Source organism: Oncorhynchus kisutch, unplaced genomic scaffold (assembly GCF_002021735.2).
Source record: "Oncorhynchus kisutch isolate 150728-3 unplaced genomic scaffold, Okis_V2 scaffold1916, whole genome shotgun sequence".
In the NCBI taxonomy this organism is placed as follows: Eukaryota; Metazoa; Chordata; class Actinopteri; order Salmoniformes; family Salmonidae; genus Oncorhynchus; species Oncorhynchus kisutch.
In genome coordinates, this window is record NW_022263861.1 from 14603 (window position 1) to 21223 (window position 6621).

The following is a 6621-nucleotide window of genomic DNA, read 5'->3' on the forward strand; positions in this document are numbered from 1 at the left end:
CACCAGGTGCACGGCTCTATTTCCTCCTCCAGCACTTGTCAAACAGTCCATAAAGCACCCAGGACGGCCCTGAGTGAAAGAGGGCCGTAGTAGGGTGCTCCTATAGCGGGCATTAAAATCAGAATGACCGTTAAATGCATTTATGACCATATTTGTGTTTTTGGGTTACCGCTTCTATAGCAATCAGTATCCATCGTGAAATTTCAAAGTGTCCATAATGCACTCAGGTCGCCCCCGACAGAGAGAGGGCCGTAGTAGGGTGTTTCCATAGCGGGCATTAATATCAGAATGACCCTTAAATGCATTTAGGACCATATTTGAATTTTTGGGTTACCAGATGCACGTTTTCAATCACCAGGTGCACGGTTTCAATCACCAGGTGCACGGCTCTATTTCCTCCTCCAGCACTTGTCAAACAGTCCATAAAGCACCCAGGACGGCCCTGAGTGAAAGAGGGCCGTAGTAGGGTGCTCCTATAGCGGGCATTAAAATCAGAATGACCGTTAAATGCATTTATGACCATATTTGTGTTTTTGGGTTACCAGATGCACGGTTTCAATCACCAGGTGCACGGCTCTATTTCCTCCTCCAGCACTTGTCAAACAGTCCATAAAGCACCCAGGACGGCCCTGAGTGAAAGAGGGCCGTAGTAGGGTGCTCCTATAGTGGGCATTAAAATCAGAATGACCGTTAAATGCATTTATGACCATATTTGTGTTTTTGGGTTACCGCTTCTATAGCAATCAGTATCCATCGTGATATTTTAAACAGCCAATAAAGCACTCATCGGTATTTTTCATAAAATGATTAAAAATACTTCCCGAGGGGCTAGAGGTCCCAAATTTCGTCTCATACCCTCTCTCTCAATGGGCAACAAGTAGAGCATGTCAAAAACAAATTGCCCTAACAGGCACCTATGTTTCCGGTAACATTCACTATTTTCCCAAAACTTAAAACGCAATTTTCTATTAAAATGTTCTATACAAAAACGGTTCTAATTAAAAGTAAATTATCGTCTATTTGTGCCCTTTCGTTTAAAAAAAACCCCATCCAGATTGGATATGTACTTTTTGATTTATTCACGTTTTGGTGTACCGGCATATAGCCCATATAGCCCAAGATGGCTGTAACCGGACAGTATTTTAATATTTAGGTTCCCAGGTGCACATTTTCAATCACCAGGTGCACGGAGGTATAGGGTCCCCCATGGATAAAGGTCCGTATTAGGGTGGTCCCAAGTGGGCATTCATTTTTTGTAACACCGCTAATGTAATTTTTGGGTTACCGGGTGCACGGGTCTATTTTGGGTTACCAGATGCACGGTTTCAATCACCAGGTGCACGGCTCTATTTCCTCCTCCAGCACTTGTCAAACAGTCCATAAAGCACCCAGGACGGCCCTGAGTGAAAGAGGGCCGTAGTAGGGTGCTCCTATAGCGGGCATTAAAATCAGAATGACCGTTAAATGCATTTATGACCATATTTGTGTTTTTGGGTTACCGCTTCTATAGCAATCAGTATCCATCGTGAAATTTCAAAGTGTCCATAATGCACTCAGGTCGCCCCCGACAGAGAGAGGGCCGTAGTAGGGTGTTTCCATAGCGGGCATTAATATCAGAATGACCCTTAAATGCGAGGTATAGGGTCCCCCATGGATAAAGGTCCGTATTAGGGTGGTCCCAAGCGGGCATTCATTTTTTGTAACACCGCTAATGTAATTTTTGGGTTACCAGATGCACGTTTTCAATCACCAGGTGCACGGCTGTGAAAAGTGTGGACTCTGCCATTTTTCCGACCAATTTCTGTAATTTTCAGAAAATGATTAAAAATACTTCCCGAAGAGCTAGAGGTCCCAAATTTCGTCTCATACCCTCTCTCGTGATGGGCAACAATTGCATCATATCAAAAACATTTCGCATTCACAGGCACCTATGTTTCCTGTAACATTCACTTTTTTCCCAAAACTTAAAACACGATTTTCTATTAAAATGTTTTCTACAAAAACGGTTTTAATTCCATGTAAATGCTCGTCTATATGTGCCCTTTCGTTTAAAATAAACCCCATCCAGATTGGATGTGTACTTTTTGATTTATTCACGTTTTGTGTTTAACAGAATTTTACCCCCAATTGCGGGATACACATAAACCCAGTGAGGTTCCGAGCTTATATCGATAAATTGGCCTGAACGTCAATTACACACTTGGGGGTGGGTCGACCAGACAGGTACCGGCGCGAAATCAGAAACCTGGTTTTTGACAACAAGACTTCCATGTCCTAGAGAGACGGGGGTGGTGTCAAACTGATCAGGCCGAATAGAAAATAAGTACTGGGTACTTTTGAGGGATGTGAGCCCCTCGTAACCATGGTAATTTGGACATTTTCCGCCGGCGTCCGATTTAGTGGTTGGAACAGACCCTTCGGCGTCCGATTTATCCTAACTTTTGAGCCACGTTTCCCAGCTTGGTGATGGGAGGATATTGAGCTCTGCCCCGGCAGTTGCTCTATCCCAGCTATTACCTTGTGGGTTTGGTTCATCAATGACCATGGTTCTGGTCCAATGAAGGTGCCTGTCCCTTCGGCGACCGATTGGTGGTTGTTTAGTCCCGGTGAGGGCTAGCTCTCCAGTCCAGTCCCATACTTGTTTCACGGTGCGTCTCCATGGTTGTCCTCTGTTGTCCAGGGAGTTTAATTTCCTCTGACTGATTTGCATTCGTTTTCCACCTGGGAGGGACTCTATCGGCCGGCCTTTGGCTGGTGTTCTGATGGATGTTCCCTCCCGACCCAAGTGGATTTGCCTCTATCGGGGGAGCCCCTTTCGGAATTTTGGTCCCCTAATTTCGATACACTCCAGCCGCGCAACGTTCGTGCGATTTCGAGCCGAACTGTCTGACCAAGTGGCCCTCCATTGGTGTTCCGGTGCGGGGAGTGGCACACTCAGGCTGCGAAGCATGTGGTGATGGTCATCCCGTAACGCATCGGCACCAAAAACACGTATTCTCAAACCCTGTCTTCAAATGTGGACCTACCCGGTTGACCCAAGCGGTCTGTCTGAGGCCGGGCAGCGTCCGGGAAACCAAAGTATTTGGGTTCCGGGGAGTATGGTTGCAAAGCTGAAATTTAAAGGAATTGACGGAAGGGCACCACCAGGAGTGGGGCCTGCGGCTTAATTTGACTCAACACCGAAAACCTCACCCAGGCCGGACGGGATTGACAGGTTGAAAGCGGATCACACACTGAGCGGATCAGCGTGTGTCTACCCTTCACCGAGAGGAATTCCCAGTAAGCGCGGGTCATAAGCTCCGGTCCCTGCCCTTTGTACACACCGCCCGTCACTACTACCGATTGGAGAGGTCCTCGGATCGGCCCCGCTGAGGTCGGTCACGGCCCTGGCGGAGCGCCGAGAAGACGATCAATCTTGACTATCTAGAGGAAGTAAAAGTCGTAACAAGGTTTCCGTAGGTGAACCTGCGGAAGGATCATTAACGGGTTGCCAGCCGCCGGCATGGGGCTGAGCGCCGAAAATCCAGCTATGCTGCGGGTTGGGTAGGGTAGGGGGCTCACGCCTCCCGCCTCTCTCTTCTCCCGGCGCGGGTGTCATCGGTCCTAGCCCGCTTCCCCGCATTCCCCCCTTTGCCTGGGATGTGCCCGACTGGCTCCATCCCCTTTCCCCATTAGCCACGGTTGCATGACTCACCTATGGGCGGGTGGAGAGGCCGCTACCGAAGGGGACTGGGGGTGTCCGGTGAACCGGGACTTCCCAAAATGGTCTAACACTGATGTAAGCGGCTTGAGTATCGCCCCGTATCCTCGCGCGGCACTGGGAACCCAGTCAACTTCTCTGCGCCCCGGCGTAGGTGGGGGTTCAATGTCTGCGCGGCTTCCCTGGCGCTTCGGCGACGAGGACGCAAGCGCAGCTCCCGGAAGCCTCCCTATTCTTAAACCTTTGTCTTTGAACTTATGGCCTGGCGCTCTGGCGAAGTGCGGGTGGAGGAAAGGAGGGTAACCTCCCCATCTCTGCCCGGCCTCTGGCCTCTGCGTGCGTAATGAGAAAAACAAGAGTACAACTCTTAGCGGTGGATCACTCGGCTCGTGCGTCGATGAAGAACGCAGCTAGCTGCGAGAACTAATGTGAATTGCAGGACACATTGATCATTGACACTTCGAACGCACTTTGCGGCCCCATGTTCCTCCTGGGGCTACGCCTGTCTGAGGGTCGCTTTGTCATCAATCGGAACCTCTGGGTTTCCGCAGCTGGGGCAGCTGGGGCAGTCATGTGGTGTATAGAAGACCGCTTTGCCCAGTGTCGATCGGGGGCCTGAGTCCTTCTGATCGAGGCTCAGCCCGTGGACGGTGTGAGGCCGGTAACGGAAGGGAGTCGGGTTCAGATCCCCGAATTTGGAGTGGCGGAGATGGGCGCCGCGAGGCGTCCAGTGCGGTAATGTGACCGATCCCGGAGAAGCTGGCGGGAGCCCCGGGGAGAGTTCAGGGGCGCCCTGGAATGGGTTCGCCCCGAGAGAGGGGCCCAAGCCCTGGAAAGCGTCGCGTTCCCAGCGGCGTCCGGTGAGCTCTCGCTGGCCATTCAAAATCCGGGGGAGAGGGTGTAAGCAGGCACTCGATCCAATCTTTTTTTGGGACGGAAGGCGTCTTCCTCCACCTCCCCTCTTCAGTACAAATGGGTCACCAGGTGCACATAGAAGCACCAGGAGTCAGAGTCCAGATGCCCAGAGAGAGAGTGGGCAATCGGACTAAGGAAGGTGGGTACAGGTAGAAAAGTACCACCGGCACCCGGTAACCCAAAACGGACGTCGTGCACCCGGTAACCCAAAGACCCAAGAGAGAGTGGGCAAGTCAGAGTCCGATAGCCCAAAAAGAGAGTGGGCAATCGGACTAAGGAAGGTGGGTACAGGTAGAAAAGTACCACCGGCACCCGGTAACCCAAAACGGACGTTGTGCACCCGGTAACCCAAAGACCCAAGAGAGAGTGGGCAAGTCAGAGTCCGATAGCCCAAAAAGAGAGTGGGCAATCGGACTAAGGAAGGTGGGTACAGGTAGAAAAGTACCACCGGCACCCGGTAACCCAAAACGGACGTCGTGCACCCGGTAACCCAAAGACCCAAGAGAGAGTGGGCAAGTCAGAGTCCGATAGCCCAAAAAGAGAGTGGGCAATCGGACTAAGGAAGGTGGGTACAGGTAGAAAAGTACCACCGGCACCCGGTAACCCAAAACGGACGTTGTGCACCCGGTAACCCAAAGACCCAAGAGAGAGTGGGCAAGTCAGAGTCCGATAGCCCAAAAAGAGAGTGGGCAATCGGACTAAGGAAGGTGGGTACAGGTAGTACCACCGGTAACCCAGAGTGGACTTAGGTTCTGGGTGGAAAGCGGCCGGGTGACCAGGTGCACATGGGCCTTTTTGGGTGACCAGGTGCACGAGGGCCTTTTTGGGTGACCAGGTGCACGAGGTCCATTTTGGGTGACCAGGTGCACGAGGTCCATTTTGGGTGACCAGGTGCACGAGGTCCATTTTGGGTGACCAGGTGCACGCGGTTCTTAACAGCGCGGCTATCTGCTTTATTGCCGGGGAAGGGTGCTTAAGTGTGGGTGCCCTGGTTCACCTGGTGTGCAAGGTTGTGGAGGTGGGGGGGGGTCCCCTGCTGGAATCATCCCCGGAAATAGAGGGTTGTTCCCCGGGTGGTGAGTGAGGGCCTAACTGCCTGTATGTGTACTCTCATGCCCAGAGAGAGAGGCCTGTTCCTGGATAGGGAGTTAGGCCTTTAGGTCTGAAGGTCAATAGTTCCACTGTCCTTAAGGGGGGCAGAGCAGTCAGCCTCTGTGGAGGTGAGCTGCTCTGTCCCCCTTTTTTTTTGGCCTAATTCCCCAATCACCATACCCAGAGTTGGACATAGTGCAATTTCTGTGATTTATTTACCATCCATTTTGGGTTACCAGATGCACGTTTTCAATCACCAGGTGCACAACAATGTGTATCCATCAGAATAGTTTAAACAGTCCATAAAGCACTCAGGACGGGCGCCCATGGATAGAGGGCCATGGATAGATGCCCACTATCATAGTCCCATAGTGGGTATTAATATCAGAATGACCGACAAGTGCATTTAGGACAGTCTTTTTATTTTTAGGTTACCAGGTGCCTACCTTCAAACACCTTACGAGGTGACTACTTTAAATTAGGAGATTATTTTTAGGTTACCAGTTGACCGGCTATTTATTTTTTCCTGCCAAAATCGGTATTTTTCATAAAATGATTAAAAATACTTCCCGAGGGGCTAGAGGTCCCAAATTTCGTCTCATACCCTCTCTCTCAATGGGCAACAAGTAGAGCATGTCAAAAACAAATTGCCCTAACAGGCACCTATGTTTCCGGTAACATCCACTATTTTCCAAAAACTTAAAACACGATTTTCTATTAAAATGTTCTATACAAAAACGGTTTTAATTCAATGTAAATTATCGTCTATTTGTGCCCTTTCGTTTAAAAAAAACCCCATCCAGATTGGATATGTACTTTTTGATTTATTCACGTTTTGGTGTTTCAGCATATAGCCCAAGATGGCTGCCAACAAAGGTCAAATAAGGCCTTGAGGCCAGATAGAGGCATATAAA

The 6621-nt window shown here is 50.2% G+C and overlaps 1 non-coding gene across 1 annotated transcript; it reads left to right on the forward strand.

The window, feature by feature from the left end:
• Positions 1-4062: 4062 nt before the first annotated feature.
• Positions 4063-4216, forward strand: LOC116368410 (5.8S ribosomal RNA). The gene has a single exon (XR_004208505.1). It is a non-coding gene; the product is annotated as a 5.8S ribosomal RNA (ribosomal RNA).
• Positions 4217-6621: the final 2405 nt, after the last annotated feature.